This window comes from Vulpes vulpes, chromosome 9 (genome assembly GCF_048418805.1).
Source record: "Vulpes vulpes isolate BD-2025 chromosome 9, VulVul3, whole genome shotgun sequence".
NCBI classification, from domain to species: domain Eukaryota; kingdom Metazoa; phylum Chordata; class Mammalia; order Carnivora; family Canidae; genus Vulpes; species Vulpes vulpes.
The window spans coordinates 62,798,225-62,825,629 of NC_132788.1; positions in this window are offsets into that span (position 1 = coordinate 62,798,225).

The window sequence follows — 27,405 nt, forward strand, 5'->3', positions numbered from 1 at the left end:
CCTTTACTAGTATCTTTTTACCCTGGCTCCTTCAAATGTTAGGGATAGGCTTTTTAGCTACCACTTGGGCAACCAGTAGTCCTAGTGTATCTGAGACTAAGGGGTTTCCTGTGATTCAAGATTTACTGCGCTAGTGGAGAAAGACCCAGGAAAACTGGAAGAAAGTGTGTTGATCACTCTAGACCACCTACTACATTTAATGTAGTGACTGTTGTTAATTTATATAACTATACAGAACTCAGACTCCTTTCTGGGGCAGAAAGAACTTCTATTTACATTTTCATCATAATAGTGTGCAAGAAATTCCATTTAATGATAGACCTTCTCTCAGAGGCAGGAGATAATTAAAGGTCATTTAACCACTGGCAGGCATACTGTCTCCAGGGCAGGATGCAGCCATTAGCGGTGGCCTTTGTAAAATTGCTACTAAAATCAACAATGAATATTCATTGACCACTAGAAGAAGAAACCCCATCAAAATCATTGCTGGAAGTCAAAATAGCTTTGTATACCTAGGACTGTCTTGTTTCTTCAGAACAAGGAGAGAGAGGGGATGTTTCCATGTGACATTATTCCTATCAATACCCAGTTCCAACTTTCTAACTTGGCTACAACCATTTAAAGCTACTCCTTTCTAGGAAGCTTCCAAGTGCCTAAGAGCTGTGGGTATTTTGAGGTATTTGGCAATTGAAAAAAGAGTAGGTGGAAGCATCTTTAGCCAAACAACTTTCTAGGCAAAACTGAGATGTAGATGAAGTTAATTTCTACCCATGCTGCTGTCTCTACTTTCCCCACCATCTTGTTTCCTGAGTTTTTAGGAAAAAGACACTTTTTCATTTATCCATCCATTCATCCATCCATCCATTCATTCATCTATTCATTCATTCAGCAAATGAGGCCAAGAGAGGTAGCACTGCAGGCAAAAGAAATAACAAGAGCAAAGTCTCCGTGGTAGGCACATACTTGAAGATCTAAAAGCAGACTGGAGGGGTGGGCCAGAAAAATGAGGAAAGAGGAGTAGAATAGGCTCTAAAAGTTGGGTAGGGACCAGGTCACATGGGACTTTAGTGGCCACGGTACAGATTTTGGATTTTATTAAGTGCAGTGGATTGATGATCCCCAGAGATAGCCCATCCTAGTGTGGGAACTATCCATGTTTTCTAATATGACCAAAAAAGACTGTACAGATATGATTAAATTCAGGATCTTGAGATGGGGAGGTGCCATCCCATGTATCCCTATAAAAAGGAGGTGGCAGGAGAGTGGACAGACAGAAGAGGACAAGGCACTGTGACCACGGAGGCAGAGACTGGAGTGATGTGGCCACAAGCTGAAGAAGGTTGGCAGCCTCCCCGAGCTGGAGGAGGCAAAGAACACATTGTCCTCTAAAGCCTCCAGAGGGAGCATGGTCCTGCTGATGTGCTGATTTCAACCCAGTGATACAGATTTTGGACTTCCAGTCCAGAACTGTGAGATAATAAATTTTGTTGTTTTAAGCCACCACTTTTGTGGCAATTTGTTACAGAAGCCAAAGGAAACTGATACAGGCAGTTTTTGGCTTTAGGCTGGGATATGACATGATGAGATTTCCATCCTTCAGTGACCGCTTTGAGAGCTGTGTGGAACAGAGATCAGAGGGGACAGAAGTAGGAATAGAGAGACCAGCTGGGAAGTTGTTGGCAGGCATGCAAATGAGACACAATGGCTCAGCAGAGGTGGAAAGAAGTAGCACACTTGAGATTTTCTTTGGAGATAGAATGCCAGGACTTACTGACAGATTGCCATCAGGAAAGCAGGCTTTGAAAAGTCATCAACAATTTAATGTAAATATGCCTTTTCCACCAAGAGAAACTTGTAATTTTAAAAAGAAGCACAAGGATAACCCAGCAGTGGGATTTTAGGCTCTATAATACCCCAGATGTGGAGAAAAGGGTTTAGTGGGTTGTGGGCTTATGGAGTTTCCCTGCAATCCATTTTGTTACGCTGCTTTGCTGACCACCTGCTCCGTTCATAATCAGTCATGAATCCTTTTTTAGAAGTAGGTGGACCACAAATCAGGAGATGATAATTTCCATGCTGTCTCAAAGGGAATTTACTGGGTTGGAGAAGCACCTGAAAGCTGTGGTTTAAATACTCCATTTGAGGGGCATCTGGGTGGCTCAGTTGGTTAAACATCTACCTTCGGATCACGTCATGATCTTAGGGTTCTGGGATCGAGCCTGCATTGGGCTCCCTGCTGAGTGGGGAGTCTGCTTCTCCCTCTGTGCATGCTCTCTCTCTTTCTCAAGTAAATAAAATATTTTTAAAAATGCCCCATTGATGTCCTTATGACATTTCAAAGGTTTCCTGTATTTGTTCTCAGACTTCAGCCTGTATCTGATTGACCCAGGGAGTTTCTATGTCAGTTAGATTTGAGAAATGTGGCTCCAGAGATTCTGATCCTAGGTCAGGGCAGACTCTAAGACAGTGCTTCTCAGACTTTAAAGGTTCTAATTCAGCAGGTCCAAGTGGAGTCTGAGATTCCATCCGGGTGGATGACGAGCTCCTAGGGCTGTGGACCACACTTAGAGTAATAAGATTCATAGGGATCATTTTCAGAGCTTTAAGCCCCAATATGCCATGGATGAGCCTGACTCCAGTTTGGTTATACCACATGTGTCAGAAACAAAGGTAGCCCAGACACACTGCCAAGCCCTTCTGTGCGATGGCCCAGCTGTCATCTTGGTGCAATAGATTCTTCCTTTCCAAACCAGTGACACTCTTCATTCTCTCCTGCTGAGGTCATAAATGCCTCCTTGCCAAACCCAACAGGGGCCAGCTTCCCAGACTGGGTTACAAGGTTGAGATTTGCCAGGCTTGCCCCTTCCGGGAATGCCATGGGCCAGACGGTTTCCTTAACACAGCAGAGTCCGTCTTGTTGGGGGTTGGCATGCCACAACTGGCATGCTGTTTCCAACACATAGTCATGGCATGGTCTTCCCCCACTTCAAACCCTGCCCTGGCCCTGGTCAAGCACACTGGCCTACCCAAAGTTCCACCTCCATCTCTAACTTTTACAATCTACAATCCACTGATATAGAACCACCATGAGGTCCTTGTGTCATAGGCTTGCTTTCTCTTCTCTCCAGGTCTGAGTCACAGTATAACTCAAACCATCCTCACATAATGATGAAGGATACACATATGGTAAAGAGTAGAAGGAGCAGAATTGTGACATAAAGAGAGGCAGTGCAAAATGGTGCTTAAGAGCACAGGCTTTAGTATAAATCCAGCTCGGTCATAGCTCAGCTGGGTGACCTTGGACAAGTCTCTGGGCCTCAGTTTTCTCCTCTTTAAAATGGTGTAAATAGGGGTGCCTGGGTGATTTAGTCATTTAAGGATCTGAGTCTTGATTTTGGCTCAGGTCATGATCTCAGGGTTGTGGGATTAAGTTCTGCAGTGGGCTAGTGCTCAGTGCTGGGTCTGCTTGAGATTCTCTCTCACTATGCCCCTCCCCACTACCCCACCCAGTGCTTGCACACACATTCTCTCTCACTCTTTCTCAAATACATAAAATATCTTTAGAAAAAATTAAAATGGGATAAATAAAATCTTTCGCGCAGGGCTGTCAAAAGGGCTTAATGAACTAATGTACTTAACAGGCTTAACTTTGTGGCAGGCCATTATAAAAGTGGACATTACAATTCAGATTAGCCTCTGCTGTTTGTCACTCTCTTCCCTTCTCACCTACCCTACTCCTCTTCTCCTTCTCTCCTTGCTCTTCCCCTCAAGACCTTGGGGCCTTCAAAAGGATATAGCTCTTGGCATTTCCTCTAGGTGAAATTCCACAGAGGTAGGAAGTATCAGTTGTATTTCAGAAACTTGTTTTGGTAATTGACCAGTAGGAATGGTTTGGAGCTGTCCACTTAGCTACATTATCAGTGGCTCTTTAAAAGGAAATGAATGAAAATGCTCATTATTCTGGCTATTAGCCCACACCTGGAGCAAACAGGAATCTCCAGGTCCAAACATTTCCCCTGAAAAGCTTTCTTTACCTTAGAGACCAGTATCAACACAATGAGGTTGCGGTATCAGCAACATGGGGAGGCTTGAAGTCAAGGGCAGCAGAAGCCTTTTATGAAGCTGGCATCCAGGGCCACAGCGAACACCTTTCTCTCTATCTCTAGTCTAGGAGTGGGAGCTGGGGTGGGGGTTTTCAGGGTGACCCCATCAGACTGAGTAATCAGGAGCTGACATTAGATTTCCGATGAGATTATCACTAGAATTATGAGGGAGACTCTGAATTTGTACAGATAAGGTACAAAGATGAGCATTTGCTGAGGCCCAGGGATCACCACTGCCAGCCAGATGAGACCTCATTTGTTCAGGGGTCCCTAAGGAAAAGAAGTAGAGGCTTTGACTAGGGTTCATTCATGCACATTAATCAACAAATGTTTCCCAACTACATGGCAGCCACTGCTGTACATGCTGGTGGTACAAAACAGTGAAGGAAACTCATAGAAATCCTTGCCTTCATGGACCTCACATGCCACATAGGGATCCGTCTTTAAATCTTAGAGAATATCTTTGTACCCTACTCTGAATTCTGAGATCTAAGGGATCCTAGATCCTGGGGTTTAGGGGAGAAACCTTAAAGATCACCTTGTCTATTGGTTCGTTATTTTTCTTAGGGTCACATGTTTCTTTGAGAATATTATAGAAGCCATAAAGCCATGAACTTATCACCTCTTGAGTTCTGCTGGCTTCTGCCTTTAGTTTCAGAGGGTTTCCATCCTGTCCTCCCTACCTCTCCAGCTTCAACCTTCTGATCTGGTTCTACCATCTGGAGAACATTCCTCAGCATCCTTGCTAAGAGAGGCTTACCACAAGGCATGGATTTTCTTTTCTTTTCTTTCTTTTTTTTTTTTTTTAAGAGATGGGGGACTTGTTACCCCTCCAGGCAGCCATTCCATCTAAATAGTGGGTAGAGGCAGTTCTACAGACTACAGACTCTACCAATTTTCTTTTCCACCCTATTCCTTGCCTCTAAACCCTGAGACTGGGCTCTGGCACCAGTGTGTCTGGCACCTCATTCATTGGTGTTCTGGTTTTGTCTTGAAGGTAGAGAGAGAAGTGCCTATTTCTACTACCCTCCTAGGTTTGGGGGTTATTCTGGGCTTGGCTACTAACCTTTTCCCTGAAAGGGAAAGACTCCAGTAACATTTCTTCTCGCAGTCTCTCTATAAAGATACTAGCCTAAGACAGGCCTCCTTAATCTCCTCCACCCTCTGTTTACCTTCTTATCTGAAAATATGACTGGATTTGCAGATTAGCCAAAGGAAACAGAGACTTGTTTTTAAGACTGGCGACTTGCTTTTTGAGCCTGCCAGTATTTATAAGGCTTAAATGACTTCTCTGTTCCTTGTGTTGTGTGGGAGGAAAAAGAAAACTCTTACCTACAGCCGGGTGAGGGAGCAGTGTCAACAAGGTACTCACCTCCCCCCACCTCTACTGAAAGCCAGTTTTTCTTTTAAACCTAAGTCCAGGCCATGTGAAATCCTTCAAGACGCCAGTGTCAGAGACCCAGCTATGAGAGTTCCTTCTGAAGGGAAGGTAGTGCAAGCATGTCCCAGCGCTCTGAAGAGGTTACTCTTCAAAGAACATTGGCTGAAGATTTTGGAAGTTAAGTGGTTATTATTTACCAGACAAGAGCTGTGTGATCTGAAAAAGCAAGACGCCCAAGAGGGTGGAAAGATTGCACTGATACACAAAATCAGGGGAGCCATGAGGCAGAGGGAGTCGGAGTGAAAGGAATTTTGTTTTCTTTAGCTCACTTGAAGCTGCTTTGAGCCACAAGTACATATAACCACCACCACCTAGGAGCTGGATGTTACTGTGCAGGTGCCCAGAAGCCGGGCCATCCATTCTGAATCCTCACAGCAACTCCACCAAGAAGGAATCCTTGTCACCATTGCTCTTTAGCTTCCCAGAATTAAATGGACAGTGACTCTGGATTCATGACACATGCTCAGAATCACATATTTTAATAATGCCATGAACACCCATGACCCTGGGCTTAGAACGAAAGCTCAGACATTAACACGGACTCACATGTGTGTGTACAGCTTCCTCTCTCATTTCATCCCAGAGGCCACCATTTTCCTGAGCCCCATTTCTATCACCCTCTGGCTTTTCTCCATATAATTCTATCTATGTGTGTTATAAAGATACATGCATACATTTCATTTTAATTGTTTTAGCTTTATATAAAAGGCTACTTACCAGGCTAGACACAATTTCAATGTGATACCTTGCTGAGATCCATCAAACTGAATACTTCTGTGTAGTTTATCCATAGTGATGGCTCTGGAAGATCACACGGTGGGAATATCCCATAGTTTATTCATTCACTTTTCTACTCATGAGTTTTTAGGTGGTTGCTAGACTTCTGCTCTTGTTAACAGTGTGACCTTTGAACAATCTTATGTGTCTCAGTTTTTCTGAATGGTTGCACCAATTTGCACACTTCCTGGCAATGTATAAGAGAACCTTCAGATTATGCCCAATGCAATGTTTGGAACTGTCAGGTTTAAAATTTTTTCTGAGCTAATAGACATAAAAATTTATCTCCCATTGTGGCTCTGATTTGCATTTCCTTGATCACCAATGATACTGAATATCAATTCATATATCTTTGTTGGCTCTGTGTTTCCTCTTTGTGAACTGTTTCTTTTGCCTACTTTTTCTATTGCATTAGCTGTATTTTGCTTACTAAATTTTTTTAATGTTCTTGTTATTAATCCAAATAAAAGACTTAATATCTGCATTTTATCAGTGGAGAAACTGAGTGCCCTAGAGAGTAAGTGACTTGCTCAAGACCACGCAGCTATTCATGGAGGACTGATTTAACCTTGTATATATTGAGGATTCCAGGGCTACACTGTCTTCCTGCTGCTGAGTATGTGGACCTGAAATGTGAGGTCTGGTTCTAGTCCCTGCTATACCACCAATGGGCTGGAGGGCATTGAATTAGTCCCTGTGTCGTGGGCTTCACTTTCTTCATCTGTAGTGACAGCTTATCTTGCAGCTTTTCGTCAGACTATCTCCATCATTTTTTTTAAAGATTTGCTTATTTGAGGGGAGGGGAGAGGCAGAGGGAGAGAGAATCTCAAGCAGACACGCCGCTGAATGTGGAGCCTGACGCTGGGCTTCATCTCATGACCTTCATCTCATGACCAGCTCAGGATTTTGACCTGAGCTGAAGCCAAGAGTCAGATGTTCAACCAACTGAGCCACCCAGACACCCCTCCATCTTTTTTTGATTCCTATTGCTTTTAAGAACCCATGTGGCTGATGTGCTGGGGAGGGACTGTCCCCTACTTGCCTGCACTCCACTTTGTACAGTCCACAGTGTGGTGTGCGTGGTCTCAGAACATTGTGTCTGACTGGCAGCTCCAAGGATTTTGCTTGCTTTGGGACTTGGGGGGCCAGGAGTGAACAAGGATAGTACTAACATCTTTCTCACTCTTTCTTAATTATCATTTGCCATCTCTGTCTCCAGGAAGCCATGATTAAACATAGCAGAGGGAAAATTAAGGATATCGTTACAATAGCTTTCTATTATCTTGTCCACCCAACGAGTATTTATTAAACACTTACAATGCACCAGGCACACTGGGCAGATAGTGTGCTAAGGTATCAAACATGCTTGAGTTCAATGCCTTTTACTAGTTGTGGGAACTTTATCCAAGTTTTTCCACATTTTGGGTTGCTTCCATGTTTTTGGCCATAGTGAATAATGCTATTATGAATACTTATGAGTACTTTTTTATAGGAATATCAGGAGGGTAAAATGCGATAAGATACACCCTGACCCATGATGCAAACTCAATAAATAGGGGTGGTGATGAGGGTGGATCCTACGATGGGGAGGAAATATCAGTGAGAAAGTGCCAGAAGTCTCCCTGAGGAACAATGGAGTCCATCTAACTACATGCCTACGGCAGAGAAATGCATCTGTACTCAGAACTTTTTGTTTAGAGCTAGACACTGCAGATAGAGATCAACAGTAGAAGTGGTACACATTTGCATAGCACTCACCATGTGCCAGGCCCTGTTCTAAGTGCTTTAAATATATTAACTCACTTAATGCTCACAAGAACCTGGTGAGATAGGTGACAACTATAAATCTCATTTTACAGATGAGAAAAGTGAGGTGCAGGGAGTGTAATTAACTTGTCCCAAGTCACAGGCTAGTAAATGTTTGAGCCAGGGCTAGAACGCAGGCTGAATGGTCCCACAGTACCACTGCAGAAGGAGTGGAGCTGAATCCCTGTCCTAGGAGAGAGAGTTCACATGTCCTGGGACCAACATTTTATTGTAGTACAATCGGAATTGTCTGAATGGATTCATGAGTGTTCATGATGTTTACCTCAAGGGAGAGACACTGGAATTTATCTCACTTTTTATCTCATTCCCTCATGTGTTGTTAGGATTTTTTTTTTTAAACATTGGACATCTCTTAATTTGATAATAAAGAAAAAAATCACCATATGGGCAGATACAAAACAAGAAAATATGGTAGAGGTGACTGCAGAAATGTGGGCTGGTGCTCTTAGAGCCCAGAGGAGGCAACTCCTAACTCTAGAGGAGGAGGAAATGGAGAGTTTTGCAGGATGGGTAGGAGGGCACTTAATAGAAATGAGCAGAGAGATTTATTCCAGGAAGAAGGACTCCTTGGGTAGAAGCAAGCAAGTATAGTTGCCCTCAGAATAAGAGAAGTGTTGGCCCAGAGTGTAGGACATAGGAGGAACATGGTTAGTATTAGACTCCTTGTCCAGTGCCCTAGGATAGGGAGTGGCCATTTGTGCCTCTCTCCTGGATTCTACTCATTAATATTAATATTAGGATTAGGATTTTTCGGTAGCCATTTTCAAAGAACCAAACTATGTTTTTTTTTTTTTTTTTTTTTTACGGCACCAGTCTGGCCACACAGGGAAAGCTGAGGTTACACCTGTTCCTCTGGTAAAAGAGGTTCAAAGAGTCAGGAGTCTCCCCCCGCACACACACACCCACCATCCTACCTTAGAGCTTCCCTCTCAGGCAGGGTCCTTGTCACAGCCTGCCCCTGTGTCCTGCAGCTGTGGACACGCAGGGGAAGGGAGAGCTGCCCTTCCCAGTAGTTCCCCCAGAAACCGCAGGCTCTCTTTGTGGCCAAGACTGAGCTGTGAGCAGGTCCTGAACCAATTCCCTGTGGCCAGGGCAACAAAACATGCCCATTGGTGAGAGTGGGGTTATGTACATCAGATGCCCTTGGGACTGGGACTAGAGTTCTCCTCTCCTGCACCCTGGAACACACGTGAGAGATGGTAGTTCCCCTCCAAGAACATTGGAATGATGCTCTCAGAAGAGAGAATAGATGCTAGGCATACAGAACCAAACCAAAAAGGAAAAAACAGGTTTTTAGAAATAAAAAAATGGCTTATTGGGATACGAGTTAAGGTAGGGAGCCCCTGATATATCCACATGGAAACTTCTCTATCTCTCCAAGCTCATGAAGAATTAGGATTAATGAAGGGAAAACTATCATAGAATACGATCTTTCTGTTTCTTCCGATTTATCTCTCTTATCTCCATTTTTGGATATTTTCAGGCTGGGGAAATGTGACCCTTTGGAATACATTTTTAATATTGTTTCTCATCCAAGAAGTGACTTACTTTTATAGGCGCTCATTCAGAATCCACTGTTGTCATGGTTTTCATTCGTGATGTTTCCAAAGGTGAGCTCCAAAGGCTGGGTCAGGACAGTTCTATGAGGGGTTAGAGTTCATGACCAAAGTGTTTTTAAAGCTTCGGGGTTGCCATGGATACAGATGCTAGCAAAGTCACATGTCTCAAAGAGATCCAGGGTGTCTCCTGTGACTTTGAGAAATCTATGTTCTTTAGAGAGCTCTTTTCCTGACTGGTAACCACCTCTCAGCTGGCATGGTTGGATATATAGATACCCATAACCTAAGGAATGGGCACCTGGTTAGGGAGTCAGACTCTAGAATCAGACTTGTGTTCAAACTTGGCTCTACTGCTTATTAGCTGTGTGATCTTAGGCAAGTTCCTTAACCTCTCTGAGCTTTACTTTTTTTATCTGTAAAATGAGGATAACATTAACATTGAGAGGACTAGATGATACAACGCAAGTAAACTTCACCCAGGGAGAGAACAGACCTAGTCTTTATCCTCAGGAGGTTAATAATAAAGTGACAATTAATAGAATGAACAAGCCTCCATCGTGTTTACAGCAAGAATGCAAATGTTGGCTTCTGAGTCTGGATTCCAACCCTGACTGTCTACTTAACAACTATGTGAACTGGACTCCCTGGGTTTACTATTCTTATCTGCAAAATGAGGATGAGGAGACCACCTTGCAGAGTTAGTAGGTGAATTAAGGTGATTTTTATAAACCACTTGGTACAACATCTGGCATAAAGCAAGTGCTCAGTCAGGGCACGGAAGCTCGGGCCAGCCTACATCCCTGCACAGGGGAGGGGTGCCGATGCTGTTATGGTGCAAGCCAGCTGAATTCACTGGGGTTGAGAAAAGAGGGTATTTCACAACAGACACTCATTCAGTGCTGAAAACTGCCAGATCCCCAATGTTGAGTACCCAGAAAGCACTCATTACATTATTTCCCCTTTTGACAGGATTTGACATGTAGAACAAATGCTTCTGTCATGCCTGTAGCAAGTGTCATCCTCCACAAAGGGAAGCTGTGTGCCAATGGCCAGGGTAACCTCAGCTTTCCCTGCGTGGCCCGGGCTGCACCATGGCAGCTAGCATGTTATACAAGCTGCCTCTCTCAGTGTCTGAGGGCAGAGCCTGGGTGGCATTTCACTGCCGTGACCCCACCTAGAAGAGCACTCTAGGGATAATTAATTGCAGTTTGAGAGTCTGGGGGGCAGGGGGGAAGTACTCAGCTTCTAGAGTGAATGATCCACTCAATACAAACAGTCCCCAGCTGCCTCCCACAGAGAGGATGCTGCTTCTCATCCTGGCGCTGCTGCCACTCAGGCTTGTAAGTGAGAAGCACACAACAGGGCAGCAGGATCAGAAGCAGGAGTGAGTGAAGATAGGTTTGCCTGGAGCCAAGACTTGCAGGTACTCTTTGGGGGTCAGAGATAGTGAGGATACAACATGATGCTTATTGCCAGTTACTTCCTTCTCTTCTAATTTGATGTCTCTTGTCCGTTCAAACTTGTTCTTGTCTGTCCTTTCTATCTTGTTTTGGAACATCCTGTCCTCTGTGTCTCTCTCATTGTCTGATCTTTGTAGTATCGTAGGGCAGCCCTGCTCACAGTTGGCTTGAGAGAAGTGGAGAGCTCTCTTCCCCCCAAACTGATCTCTCTTAAAATAGACAGTAGTAGTCCTTCCTTATCTGCTGGGCATGTGTTCCAAACCCCCCAGGGGGTGCCTGAAACTGCAGAGAGTAGATGTAGGGTTCAATACTATGTTTTTTCCTATACATATATACTTGTGATAAGTGATAAAGTTTAATTAATAAATTAGGCCCAGAAAGAGATTTGCAACAATAACTCATAATACAGTAGAGCAGTTATAACAACCTACTGTGATAAGAGCTATGTGACTGTGGTCTCTTTTTCTCTCACATTATCTTGTATTATACTTATTCTTCTTCTTGTGATGATATGAGCTGGTAAAATGCTTACATGATGAAGTGAATGGCGTAGGTGATGTAGCATTAGGCTGCTATTAACTTTCTGATGACACATCAGAAAGAGGATCAAAGACCCCCTTGCCCTTGCCATATTCAGTTGGTTAGAAGCAAGTTCCATGTCCCACCACAAGGACTAGCAGGAGCATCTCTCTTTCACACTCTCTTTCCAACCTGAAGATATAGTATGGGCAGAATGATAGGTACCTCTTGGTCTTTGAAATCACTTTGCTTTTCTGAGGACCTCCGATGGGATGTCATTCAGTTCTGGAAACCTCTTCCTCTATTTGTTTCTGTCACCACAAGGTATTTTTCCAACAATCTTCCCTTTTGGGAAAGGAACTCCAAAACTGTCTGACACTGAGTGATGGTCATCATCATTGCATAATTCATTTTCATCACTTATTATTAGTTCACTCAACAAATATTGGCCGAACAAACACCTCTCAGGTCATGGGCACTGTTTTAGGCACTGGAGAAACAGTAGTGGACTTGACAGAGTCCTTGCTCTCATGCAGTTTACATTTTAGCTGAAAGAGAGATAATAATAATGAAATAAAGAAATGCATAGGCTAGTGATAGATTTTATGAAGGAAATAAGATGTGGACAGAGAGTGATAGAACAGTGGTTTAAACAGGGCAATCAAAGAAGCCTTTCTGAGGAAGTGGTATTGAGTTGAGCCTGGAGTGATGGCAAGGAGGCAACCATATTATCATCTGGGAAGAAAAAAACCCTCAAAGTAGGGGAACAGCACATGCAAAGGCCCTGAGGTTAAAAAGAATTTGGCCTATTTGAGCAACTGTAGGAAAGCTCATTGGCTAGAGATAGTAGGAGATGAGGTTAAGAAATAGGCTGAGGGCTGATTTGCAGGGTCTTCTGGGTCATGGCAAGGAGTTTGGGTTTGATTTTTATGTGATGGGCAGCTACTGGGTGGTGGGAGGGCTTCATAGGGATGTTACATAGTGTAATTTATACTTTATGAGGCTCACTATGATTGCTTTATGGAGAATAGAGTTTAAGGCAGCACAGGTGGAAATGAGGAGACCCATCAGGAGTCTGCCACAGTTTTCTAGGCTATGACGCCATCAGTTTGAGCTAAGGTCACAGCAGTGGGCTTGGGGAGAAGTGACTGGAATTGGAACATAAATGGATTTACTTCATTTACCTCCTAAACATGGGAGTTGAACCCTCTCTAGTTGTTCACTAGGGAAAGAAATCAGTCCTTGGGTCAAGGATCCATTTCTTTTGCTTTGCAAATGTTTGAAAATTTCTATAGTAAAAAATTAAAAAGGTAATATAGGTATTTCTGATGTACCACCTCAGGCTCCTCTCTCAGGGCCTTTAGCCAACAACTCTCAGCAGCATAAAGGATTGCTCCAAAGTGGAGCTTCATGAAATAGTTAGAATTTTGTTAGCTGAAGAATTCCACATGCTAGGCCACTCATGCAAAATGACTTCTGCCCCCATGGTGTGATTGTAGGGCATCCATAAATATTTTCTCTGTGATTCAAGGAGAAAAAAAAAATTCTACCAAGTTCCCAGGGCAAAGGAGTGAAGTAGATTTTGTGAAGTAAATGCTTCTTGTTAACATAGAGGTACAGTCTAGCATCATAGAGAAGGACATAGATTACAGGTAGCGTATTTGCAGTTGAATCTGTTTTGCTGCATGACCCTGAGCAAGTTGTTTAACTCCCCTCTGCCTCAGTTATTACCTCAGATGTAAAGTTGGATGGCAATAAAAGCAACCTAATAGGCTGTTACTAGGATTTAATGAATTAACAGTTGTGTAGTGCTAGTAGAGAATAAAAGTAAATGCCATAAAGATGTTTGATAACTGGGGCAGCCCGGGTGGCTCAGCGGTTTAGCGCTGCCTTCGGCCCAGCGCCTGATCCTGGAGACCCGGGATGGAGTCCCACCTCGGGCTCCCTGCATGGAGCCTGCTTCTCCCTCTCCCTGTGTCTCTGCCTCTCTCTCTCTGTGTCTCTCATGAATAAATAAATAAAATCTTAAAAAAAAAGATGTTTGATAACTTAGAAACAATAGGTCAGAAAATTTTATTTTAAGGACCTCATGATATGTAAGGAACCCATTAAAAATCAGCATTGTTTTCTCTTCCTTTACTTTAAATGACAACATATTTATTGTGGAAAAGACCATGGGGTTTGGTGTCAGATGGACATGATTTAACTCCTAACTCTGCTATTTAATAGCTTCATGGCCTTGGGTAAATCACTTAACCTCTCCAGGAGCATCATGTCCTACACGAGTAAAATAGAAAGAATGATAGGAGTGGCATGCTGGTAGATAGATAATAACTAAAACTGAAAATAAAAAGCCGTTATTTGTAGTGTTTTCCAGTGACCTTATTTTAAATATGTTCACTATAACTGATTCAAACTATTTATGTGATGTCACTAAGCACAGAGTTGGGAAGAAAATGCACACAATCTGCTCTTGAGAGACAGTATGATTGGCTCCAGCAGGCTCATGAATGAAAGCAGTATTTACCATGTAATATGCATACAGTCACAAGTTATTCAAAGTGGAATAGAGTATTTAACTTAATCTTCAAAGCAACTCTATGATGGAGGTGTTAATATTATTCTTATTCTACAGTAGATACAGTTGAGGTATGGCTAGATAATTTGCCCAAGCTCACATGACTAGCAGGGTTACAAATCACTCAGTTCAGTGCCTGGCTCCTAAGAGGCACCCAAGAAGAGGCAGAGATTGATATTACTGCTTCTGCAATAGAAAAATGTTTCCTAGTATTTACATATAATGTTATATAATGTTCCATTGGTTTTCACACAGTTTACCCCCAATTGTCATACTTCTAAAGGAGGTAAAATATTTTGTCCTTTTCATTAAAGCAAGGATGGGACTATGAGGTTCAGAGAATCACTCTTAGTTTATTAAGATAAAAGTTGAGGATATGACTCTGAACGTACTTGAAGGAAAGATTAGTGATCAAGAGAAGATGTGGATGTTTGTTGAGTACTTACTATACACTAGGTGCTTCATATGCAAAAGAATTATCCCTCCTCTGCTCCTCATTTGACAGATGAAGATGTTGAGACTCAGAGCAATGTGGTGGCTCGCCCAATTTTAAATCATTAGTAAGTAGTTCCGCTGGGATTTGAAACCAAGAGAATGAGCCACACTTGGTTTCTTTCCATTGTACCATGCTGCTCATACCTGGACTCCCCTGTCCTGTGAATGTCAATAAGGCTGTTTTCTAGAACGCAAGTTGGAACTCTGTGAAATAACAAACAGAGCCTAGCCGGTCACAGAGCATCTCTTGTCAGCTGGCCCAGCCCTTCTCCCTCTGACCACCATCAGTAAGGCAGTGGCACAGCCAGTGTCATGATCAGTGGCCTAGAAAAACACAGGGGCCTTCCTATGGGCCTCTGGTACTGTTTATATGAAACTGCTCAGACCATGCCCCTGGGATGCCCAAAGCCCTGGCCAGTTGTAAAGGGAAAATATCAGCCAGTGCTCCGTTCTGGTCACCATCTGTACACATTCCAAGAGACAAACAGTCCATTTTAGCTGATGACCAACTTAACTTTGAGACTGTAGAGTCCTAACCCTATTTGTCAGTACTCATGTTCATCTTATTTGCTTTAGGTCCGGGGCCTGAATCCAGAGAAATTCTGAATTTAGCTTTTTATCTACATGATCAGGGAGCCCAAGTGATGAGATTATATGTTACCTTTGTAAACACTGACAAAAATATTACTATTCTGTTACCTTGAGTTTTCTAACCCAAACAATTGAATGGGGAGGATTGTTTTTAATTCCTGCTAGAGGGCATAGCAAACCAATGTATTTCTCAAGCATTACTGGGAGCCCTAGAATATCCAAATGAAAAAGGACTTTATTCACTTATTCATTCATTACTTCATTCATCAAATATTGTTTGGTCATCTGCCATGTTTCAGGAATTGTTGAGTGTCCAGGTTAAAACATCAGTTGGGCATGATTCTTATTAATGCAAAGCCTATGGTCTAGTTGGAGAGGCAGCTTCATAAAACAATACTATTTAAAATTGCAACTGTGAAAAATATTATGGAAGTACAGGGACCAATGAAAGCATTTAATTAAGGGGCTTGACTCAAACTATTGGAGTCATGGCAGGCTTCCCCAGGAAAGTGGCATTTGAGTAGTGAGATGGAAAGTGATGGTGGGTAGTAGAGAGAGAACTCAAGGTAGAAGGAACAGCATATGTAAGGCCTTAAGGTTGAAGATAACATGGTTTAAGAGTGGAAAGAGGGCAGCCCGGGTGGCTCAGCAGCTTAGTGACGCCTTCAGTCCAGGGCGTGATCCTGGATACCTGGGATCGAGTCCCACGTTGGGCTCCCTGCGTGGAGCCTGTTTCTCCCTCTGCTTGTCTGTCTCTTTCTGTGTGTGTCTCTATGAATAAATAAATAAAATATTTAAAAAAAAAGAGTGGAAAGAAGATCAGAGTAGCTGGATCATTAAGTTTAAGTGAGGGTAGAATAGAATGGGACTGGGGAGCTGAGAAAGAAAGAGATCATGGAGGGACTTGATGCCAAATTAAGATATTGCTCAGTTTTCTGAGAACAGTGGGAAAGCGCTGAAGATTTTTAAGCACCATAGTAATGTGATCGATGTTGTCATTGTAACAGAGCATCTGTGGAGGAAAGAATGGAGGGAGGAAAAGGCAGGTTGCACGTGGGACTGAGTTCAGGTATATCATTTAAACTGTCAGGGGAGAGATGATGGTGGCTTGACCTAAGATGATGATATTGCAGATGAAGAGAGAACTGGAGGCAACACCATTCCAGGGAGATTTAGGAAGGTCAATTGGCAGGACTTGGGATTTTTAAAAATTTTAATTTTACTCTTTTGGTGGAAAAGACAGGAGGTGCCAGAGATGACTTCCAGATTCATGGTTGTGCAGATAGATGGAGGTTAATCTCATTCACTACCATGAGAACATAAAAAACGACCAGGTTTGGGGATTTCATTAGTCAGCTTAGCCTAGGTTATTCTGAGGTAATCAAATGACCCTCAAATCTCAGCCTCTTATAAGAACAAAGTTTTATTTATTGCTTGTGATCTATAGGCATACAGGTTAGCTGCATTTCTCTTCCATATCATGTTTACTCTAGGACTCAGGGTGATGGAACAGAAGCTACTCATAGGGCAGAGGGAAAAGAGATGAAGCAAACTATGTACTAGTTCTTAAAGCTTTGGAAATGACACACATCACTTCTTATGTTTCATAGGACAAAGCAAGCAACATAGCCATGCCTGAGCATACAACTCACCTACAGGGAGGGCACTGTAGTATAGAAGACAACTATTTTGAACAATACAGTCTACTGAAGGGAAATTTAAACTTCAGTATCTGAAAAATGCAGATGATGATAGTAAAATTACTTCATAGGATTCTTATGATGATCAAATTAATGCACAGAAAGTTGTTAGAACACACATGCAACACACCTAGTGGTTCAGAAAACAAAAGGAGTTTCCCCTGTAATACCTATTAATATATACACCCACTCCACATCAATCTCAGGTGTATGGTAAAAATAAAATTTCATCTGGCAAACATTTACTGGTACTTTTTATACTATGTGCTAGGCACTGTGCTGAACTGAGATTCAGACAGGAAGACTTCCCCTTTAAGGAATTTATGGTATAATAGGACAAAGAGATATGCCAGCAAGTACAAAACCCAGGGATCATATAACAGTGCTAAGTCAGGTTGGTCAGTTTGGGACTTCCATTTTTTCCTTTGTATGAGGAAACATGTCTGGAATCACCAAGATTTCTCATAAGTAAAGATTCTTGACTTGAGTCTTAAGGCCTTAGGGAGTTCATCAGATAGGCAATGTGGGAAGGGCATTCGAAGAAAGGTGAGCAGCATATGCAATCCGGGATTCAGAGCTGCACAGTTCATTTGTGAACTCTATACAGTGAATGAATTAGGCATCAGCAAGCACCCAGTGTTTCCATTCTGAGACTCACCCAGGATGCTGGGTTATCAGGATTTGCCTAATGATCTGACATCACTGAAACCTCTCATCTAGCTGCCTGGTTTTTGTTTTATTCAGTAGGTATACGAGCTGAGTATAGGTTGAGGAGAAAGAATTAACTTCAGTTGGAGAACGGTTTTTGTTTTCAAAATTCAGTTTTTGCATAAAGTAGAGATACTGTTGATAGTTACAATGGGGAAAGGAATTTTAAGGAATTTTTTTTGAGGAAATATTTTGAAAGGAATTTTAAGGGCCAAAAGATACAGGGTAATCCCCTTTTCAATATTTCTGTACAGACCTTAAGTATAATTCAGCTTTACTGTTTGAATGTTGTAAGGAAGAGATTTGAGTGTCTATGTATTTATGTATATGTGTGTGTAAGTTTGTGCATGTTGGGAGGAGGTGATATGTTGTTGTACTTGATTGTGATATAATGGCAGGCTGACCATGAAAGTTCAGGTGCATTTGGGTTCCAGGTTAGCACCTCAGTATTGTTAGTATGTGAAATAAAATGTAGTCAGTGTTAGGATATGAAAATGTAGAAGCAGGCAGACAGAGCCAGTTGTGAAAATGGCCTTGAACATCAAACTAAGAACTTGGACTTTAGCACTCAAAGTTAAAAACTATTTACAGGTATACAGGATTAATGTCCTATGGAGGACTAGAGAAAGAACTGCAATCCTTGGTAAAGATGGCTAAGCTGTCCTCACATGCCCTCAAGAGAGCCTGCCAACACTGGTGTGATTGTGGAGTGAGAGAAAAAGGAGAATTCTGTTCAGTTTCAAGATAAACAGTATTGCTTTAAAAAAAGACCCTACCATATCTCTCTATGTGGTGTTGCCATGGAAAGAACTATTTTCATCAGATGTGAGAGCAGGAAGCCACATAAAACAGAGAAATGGCCAGAATGTAGGCTTGAAATATCCTTGGGCTGCCCTAACTTAGCAGCATTTTTAGAGAGGGCAGTTTCTTCATGTTTATATGACAAGAATGAGAAAAATGAAAGGTCTCAATGACCTATTCCTTCCATTTTCCCATTGAACAGAAAGCATGCCTAAAATCTATGGAATGGAGGAAATGTTCCAAGTAAATGACAACTTGCTGAATGAAGAATGGTCCCAGATGGCACATCTGTGACCTCACACACATCACTGCCTTTCCCTCCCAACACTGCTACCATCTTTGAACTATATAGCATAGCTAATTGCCTTCCTGTTAAATATATATATTAAAACCATTTAATCAGTTGTGGTTGACTTTCCAAGGGGTGTATTATGCTCCAGCAAAGTATGAAAGACGGTAATAGGACATACAGATATTTCCAAGAAAAATATGTTTTAAAAAAAGAAGCACATTCACAATATTGGAAAAAAGAAAGCATAGTCAGAACTTGGAATGAGGTCCTGGAGCCACCTTACGTGTCTGAGAAAATGATTGGTGCCAGGGTAAGTAGTGAAGTTATGGGTTGGGACAGGAATTTGCAGTCTTGGGACTCTGGGAGCTAAAGGCTCCTGTCGAATGCACCAGAAACCAGGGAAGCAAATAATATTTTGTTGGCATGTCTGGCTCCTCTGTGGCCCTGTGGGCAGGATCTTAAAGTTAACATAGTCCCTGAAGTTGAACAAGGGAAGGATTGGCAATTTTAGGCAGCAAAAGGTTAGGATGGTAAATCTTGTGTTTTCTGAACTTTTGGAGGGAAACAACCTCCACTCAAGAAGTGAGTGTGAAGAGGCATCCATTTTAGAGACACTCATAACAACCAAATGTTACTTCCTGCTTGTTCCGTGCAATTTCTCTTAGTAACTTCTTGATTGCTCATACTAATAAACATGGGTTAGAAGGGCAGAGTGCAGACTAGATAGTTGATTGAAAACAATTCTGTTTGGTGTGGGAATGTGGGGTACAACTATTTTCTCATGGTTGGTGATATTTTTTTCTTAAAGTTTTGCCTAACACATAAGGCATATGGGGTTGCTTTCTCTGGATAGCTGCAGATCAAGGAAAAGGGGTACAGAAGCCACTCGAATATCTGGGTCTGGTCCTGTTGGAATGGCATCTAATTTAATTGGGCAAACATTGAGTGAGCATCTACTATGTTCAAGGCAACATGAAGGACAAAAAAAATTACAAAGAACAGCAGCATGTCATCCCTCCTCTGATGAATTCACAACCTATGATATGCACAGATCCACAAATAGCTGTGATTACTTCTAGAACTCTAAAACGATGTGAAGTACTCGGACTGGACATTGTCTATGTATGTGACCTCATTTAGTTTTCTCAGATATTGTGTTAATTGATGCTATTATGATCTCTATTTTTCACATGAGGAAACTGAGGCCCAGAAAAGCTAAACATTTTCCTAAGCATCCATTCATAGCCAGTAAGTATTGGAGCCAGTATTCAAACTGTCTGATTCTGAGTCTGTGCTCTTTCTATAACCTCACCTTTTTCAGTGAGACCAGAGGGGAGCAGGAGCACCGATGGTGCAGGTGGGATAGGAGCAAAGTCTACTCTAGTCACAGGCTGAGGTTGGGGCTGAGGCAAGCTACAGAAAGAAGGTAACACTGGTTGAAGCCCCGAAGAATGAATGGAGTTCATTAGGTTGTCCAAGGGTATGACAATGGAGAAGGGCATGACTCCACTAGAAGGAAACTCTGCAAAGGTTTGGAGGCATAAAAGGATAAAGTAGCAGGGAGTCTGCTATGGCCCTTATCTAGGTTAAGTGTTGGAGGGAGGGGCCAGGGATAACCATTTCATGTTTTTAACAAATATTTGAGTGTTAATGTTGTGCCAGTCTCTGGTGGAGTCACTAGCTATATACTGGCAGCCAAAATTGGACAGGGACCCTAGCTATATGAGGCTATCCTTGAGCCAGAACATAAATGAGTCTACGGATATTTCAACAAACCACATGTGTATTAGCTAGTGAGATGCTGAAAATTTAAAGAGTACCACAAGAAATAGATCATAGATCAGATCCTTCTGATGAGGTGACCTTTAAGTTGATATCTGAAGACCAACCTTGAGCCATAGGGAAGGGCATTCCGGGTAGGGAGATAAGCAAGGACAAAGGCCTATGGTGAGAAAATTGGGCCAAAGAATATATCACAACCAAACCTACATTGCATTGTGTGCTTATGTTTGTCATGTGATCACTCCCGGTGGCTGTGATGTTTGCTTCCTAGAGGCTCATGCAGGAGGGCCCCATGTTGGAAATCTTCCTAAAATTAGTGCATGTATTGTGGGTTCCAAATTACATAGAAACCACTCACGTGTTCAACCCAAGTCCTTCCCAAATGGATAAGTTGTGTTTGTCGTGTCCTGACCTGGCCCTGTCCCCACCCTTTCACATCTGAACAAATCTGCCAGTGAGGAAATTGCCAAATTTTAACCGAATGGCACCAATTATGCTTCCCCCTTTATTTTCACTGTAGCCATGAAAAACAAAACTCCATTAATAATCTCCAGAATGTTCCCTTTCTAAACCTACATGAAATGAGGTTTTACCACTGAGATCATTTGAAGACTGTTCCCATTAATTAAACATGAACTTCTTTTCCTATCTACCTACCTCATTCTTGGTTTGGAATGTTTCTTGGAAGTAATTTTTGTTGTTTAGCAGGAAGAGGAGAGTGTTGAAATGTACAGACTGTCCATTTGTTTCTTATTTATCCAAGAAAAAGCAGGTAGAAGCTGTGAGGGAACAATAGAAAGGGAGCCAAGTCATATCCTTTTCCCAGCCTCTATCCCCTCCCTTGTCCTGTGTCTGCTCTGCCTCCATGTCCTCTTCTGCTCCTTACTTCTGACTACCCACACTCCTCCTCCTTTCCCATAGGGTGGTCATGTGACCTGGAACTGACAATCAGCCCCCTCACAGCCACAGGAATTGGGTCAGGGATGGACATGAGATCTGAGCCAGGTCACTGAGCATCAAATCAGGGACTGGTGTTGAAAGATGGGGGGCGGGGGGGAAGGAACCCTCTTTCTCATGGGGCTATTGAGCTGGGAGCATTTGGGCTTGCGGCTCCTGTTGTCCATCTGCTAAAAACCTAGTCAAGAGAGGAATTGAGACAGATTCCTGAAAATATTACTTGAATATCTAGATCCATCCATGTCCTGAAGCCAGTATAATCCCAGATTTCTCAGTTCTGTGACCAGTAAATATAATTTATTCTTCTCTAAAACTAGGTTGAACTGGATATCTATTTCTTGCAACTGAAAGAGTTGTGTTGAATATGTATTCATAGCCACTCTATTGCTCCAACTCTTGTAACCATCCCAACTTGGTTTTTCCTTTTCCTCATTCAGAAGACATTTATTGAGCCCCTACTGTGTGCCAGACATATCACCATGGTACCAATGACCCATATCCATTTCTCACTACCCCCACTTTTCCTGGCAGGCAGAACTCCTAATAGTTTACATTTGCCCTTCCCCATAGAGCTGTGGGTCAGGCATGGTGACACTTTTTCCATTCCCCATGGTGGATCTAGTCCAAGCAATTCTCTTTTCCTTTTCTTTTTTTAAACCACATTTTAGCCTAATTATAAGGGGCATGTCACCAATTTCTGTTCAGTGATGTGTGAAGGGAAATCTTCTGGAGGAGGAGGCATTTTTAGGAATAAAAACAGGACTAGAAAAGCCCCTTTTCTTCTGATGGATATTATTTCTGTATGAGACACCGGGAACTGTAGCAAGAAAATGGCAGAACAAAAACAGGAAAAAAAATCTGGTACTTGGTGACATCATTGAGCTACTGAATTAACTCAATATGGGTCCTCTGAACTTCCTCATGAGTGAAATAATAAATTCCCTTATTAGTTAAGACTTTGGATTGGGTTTTCTGTTGTTCACAATCAAAAGGATTCTAACAGATGCAGTTGCTCAGTAAATACTGATGCATTCTCTCTGCTTATTCTCTCTGCTGTTTCCGTAGCCAACCTCAGTCCCCTGGCTGACTTGTTTTGTTCTTCTTCTTCTTTTTCTTTGTTAGACAGTGAGTATATATGCATGCAGGAATAAGGGACATGGTGGAGGGGAGAGGCAGAGGGACAATAAAAATCTAAAGCATGCTCCATGCTCAGCATGGAGCCTGACATGGGGCTTGATCTCATGAGCGGGAGATCATGACCTGAGTAGAAATCAAGAGTCAGATACTTAACCAACTGAGCCACTCAGGCACCCCGTGTTTGTCTTTTTAATATCAATTTAGTGTCATCTCCTCCAGGAAACCATCCTTGACTATACTTACCCTCCTCCTAGGAGGCTGTATCAGAGTACCCTTGCAGATTACTAGGGTTCCTTGGGTTAGCCTAAGCATTTCATTTCTCCCATTGTAATTGGCTATTGACTTGCTGCCTCCTTCTCAACTATGAGCTCCCAGGAGAGTCCCATATTGATTCCCATTGTATCCTCAGTTCCTAGGGTTTTGCTCTATGTTCCAGATGGTCAGTATATGTTTATTGAATAAACAATGAATGACTGTGAAGATATTCATGGAGCCCTCTTCCCCCATCTTACTTAGATGAGTACTGCCAATGGCCTTTCAGAATGTTTTTTTTTTTTTTTTTTTTTTTTTTTTTTTTTTGTGGGTCACTTGCTGAATAAGTGTTCAGTTTCTCTGTAGTTACTTAAGTCCCCATTAGCTGGTTATTTCTAGTTATTCCTAGTCAGCCTAGGAGTCCTGGTTTGGATTCAAACAGATCTGTGTTTAAGATCTCTCCTCTTTCACTTACTTGTGACCTTGGGAGATTTTCTGAATGCTTGGGAGCTTTAGTTTTATCATCTGCAACATGGGGCTGATGGCAACACCCTATATCATGAGGTTATGGTGAGAATTAATAGAAACAAATGCAGATAAAATGCTTTACTCAGCATCCATAATATAGTAGGTGCTCAATCACGTTCTCAATTGTGATTATTATGGAGCTTTATGCCAGTCCTGAGGGCTGGGGATGGAGACATGAGTAATTCTAGCATTGTAGAGGGCTGACGTTTTATGCCCTTCATCATAGAGGAAGAAAGAACTCAGGGCTTCCACCTAGCATTTCCAATGATTATGTTTTTCCATAAATAGTATTAAAAAAACCCTAAAATGTAAGAATGTTTGAGTCCAGCCCAAGAATGTATGTTATGTTCTTTAAAAAGGAAATGTCAACAGAATATTGGGTGACAACCAGTCTCATGCTGATCTTTCAAACAAAGCAAAAAGGGCATTTCATGGAAAATATTTATAAAGAACCTTATCTAAAGGAAGTTAGCACTACGTTTCCTTCTAAATCAGAGGACAGGAGGTTCAGATCATTAGACGTAACAAGACTTTGGGAATGAGGGCTGTAAAAGCTGAAAATCTCTGGAGAAGTACATGGGAGGCCCTACGGAGGCAGCCTGGTTGATGGGGGGCACTTAGCACGGTCCAAACTCTTCTTCCACTTTGCACAGGTTGATGTCTCCAAATCTCAGTTTTTCCATCTGTGTGTGGGCTTCACAACACATAGCCATATAACAAGAGAGGTGTGAGGGGTGAGTGCACACGGCATACCTGGCACAGTGCCTTGCATATGGGAGGTCATCACTGAGGGTTTATCCCTCCTCCTCCACCCTTCCTCTTCTTCCTCAGTGACTATTCCATTACTACTGCCTAATATTTCTATAACTATTATTACTCCTTTTATTACTACTGCTACTTCTATTACTATGACTTCTGTTACCCCTATTTTTCTTTTACTCTATTACTACTACCTTAGACTACTGTTAGTATTGTAGTTTCTTCAGTAGTATTAGTTCTTTTATTACTACTACTACTATTTCTTTCTTTCCCTCTTCCTCCTCCTTTTTTCCTCCTCTTTCTATTACTACTATGATTTCTACTATTTTACTACCGTTACTACTATTACTACTTTTATTACCACCATTACTTATTTTTTTAAAAAAACTTATTTATTCATGAGAGACACAGAAAGAGAGGCAGAGACATAGGCAGAGGGATAATCAAGCTCCCCATGGGGAGCCTGTTGCAGGACTCGATCTCAGGACCCTGGGATCATACCCTGAGCCCCCCAGATGTCCCACCACCGTTACTTCAATTACTATTACTACTTCTAATACCACTGCATCTGTGATTACTTTTTCTGTTACTACAACTACAATTTCTACTTTAATATTGCTACTACTACTACTACTTCTACTATTACAACTGCTGTATGAGCTCATCATTTATAGCAATTATTTCACTTTATAAATGGGAAATGTAGGCTGAGAGATAAAAACAACCTGCCCAAGATCAGAATTTGCTAGGGCCAGAGGTGAGATAAAAAACCAGGTCTCCTAACTCCTAATACAATGCTCCTTTCATTCCTCTATGTACTAACATGACTGCACTATGTGCTACTATGGTAATTCCTAGTCACGGGAACTTAAGGTAATTACTGGTTCAGGAGGAAACTTCAAGGAACACTGACTTGCTGTGTGACTGTGGGTGAATCATTTAACCCTTCTGTACCTTACTTTTCTCACCTGCAAAATGGGAATTAGAAAGTGCCTATCTCATACGACTGTTGAGGGCATTAAATGAGTTAGTTCAGGTCAAAAGTGCTTCTAGCAGAGACTGGTGTGCTCCTAACCAGCAGGAAACTCACTTACATTTGTCTTCCAGCCTAGTCTCCCTCTTCCATTCTCTGTTCTCCCTGCCAAAGGAAGGAGTGACTTAGCCATTTCCTGAGCAGGTGTCAACCTAGAAATCCAGAGGTTGTACTCCCCTTACTTGTAGGCACCACTGACTGGCAACTCCAGCCATCTCTGTCTATCTTTCCCTACTTGTCTTTCTCCTTTGCCCTTTCTCCCTCCCCCTCTCTCCTTCTCTAACAACACCTTTAATCTCTTGCATCTTTACAGTATGGCTGGGAGTGGGGGTGCTGACTGGAGAGAACCTGTTTACTTTGAATAAGCACCAGTGGTGAGGATCCTTGATGCCTCTGAGCCATCAGAGACCAAGAGCACAGATGTTGGGGTTTACCTGTGTGTAAATCCTCACTCTGATACTTACGGACTTTGTGACCTTGAGAAAGTGACTTCACCTATCTGAGCCTTGGTTTCCACATTTGTTGTGAAGGTTAAAATTGAACAGATATAAAGCTCTTAGTACATTTTAAGTGCTAAATCAGAGAAAGTCCCACTTCACATTGTGTGTGTGTGTGTGTGTGTGTGTGTGTGTGTGTATAAGGGAGAGACAGATCTTAACACATCCTGTCTCTTTATATGTTTTTACATCTTTGATGGTAGAAAAAGAGACACAGAAACTTAAGTGGGGTTGGGTGGGGCGATTTCTGGACAGCTATTACAATTGATATTAATTGCTATTATTATATCATAAAATCTCCACACAATCTGTTCATTCTACTTGTCCACATTGACCATCGGCCTAACCCTTCTGATATACCATGTTGATACAGAGCACGGTTTCTGGTAGCAGACCCTGAGACGTTTATTGGTATACATGATGTTTGTTAGAAGTCAACACCAAAGGATGGGGAGCGATGGGATTGGACAGAGAAAGAAGCTGAACTGCCCTGTAGGCTCTAGAAAGTCTCCTCAACCCAGGGGAGCTCAGGAGTGAGTACTGCCTATTGGAGCTGTCCTGTGTAGTATAGAAATGGCCAGGCTCTTCTATCCCACCTCCCTCAGTCACTGGATATGGGCTGCTCCCAGAAGACCATGACTTTGAATGGGACAGCTGAGGCAGGACCCCAAGAGCCAAGAGAGGCAAGAAATTCTACTCTGAAGGCAGACATGGCTTTCAAATGTTCAGATATATAAGCTCTATCCATCACTTAAAAGATAATTCCTTCTGAGTTGTTCTTCCAAGACAGACTGTAAGAACAGACAATACAGTTGCTACGAGAGATCTCACAAACCTTGTCAGCTCCTCTTATTTACCTAAGGAGATTCTGAGGTGGTGGAGGGAGGGGTTGTGATTTATCTAAACAGGTCATTGAGCTGGGATTAGAAGCCAATGATTGGAGTGGGGAGTTTTGGGGCAGGGGAGTGGGTGGGTGGGGAGGATGGCACCTGGTTGGCTCAGCCTGTAGAACATACGACTCTTGATCATGGGATTGTGAGTTTGAGCCCCATGTTGCACATAGGGATTACTTAAAAATTAAAAAAAAGGAAGCCAATAGAACAGAAGATCTGATTTTTAAGTTTGCTTAATTTTGGGTCATTTAAATTTAAATAGCTACATGTGGCTAGTGGCTGTGCACCAGGCAGTTCCATAACCTTAGAAGAATGCATCTCCTTAACCTCATTGTGAGCCCTTAATGTCACTTCCAGACAAACAACAGAGAAGGCAGAGAAACAAGTTGTTTGAGCTCCTCTTCCCTGCCCAACCTGAGTCCAGTTTTCTGACCCCATTCCAGGGTGCTGTTAATATCTTTTGTTTGGTTTCAATGCACTGGAAAGACTTTGCTTGCAGATCTGTGAAGACTGCTTACTCTTCTCTGCTCTTCTCTGCTGCTTGCAAACATCTAATTTTGTTATTTGCAGACTAGTAATCTCTTATATATTCATTCATAAGGCATTCATCTAAACCTTACACTATAGCTGCTTTAATTTACACAAAGAACTGGCAATTCACCTCCCCAGCGTTCTACATTTTGGTTTATCCTGTACCTTTCTCCATCTTATTTTTG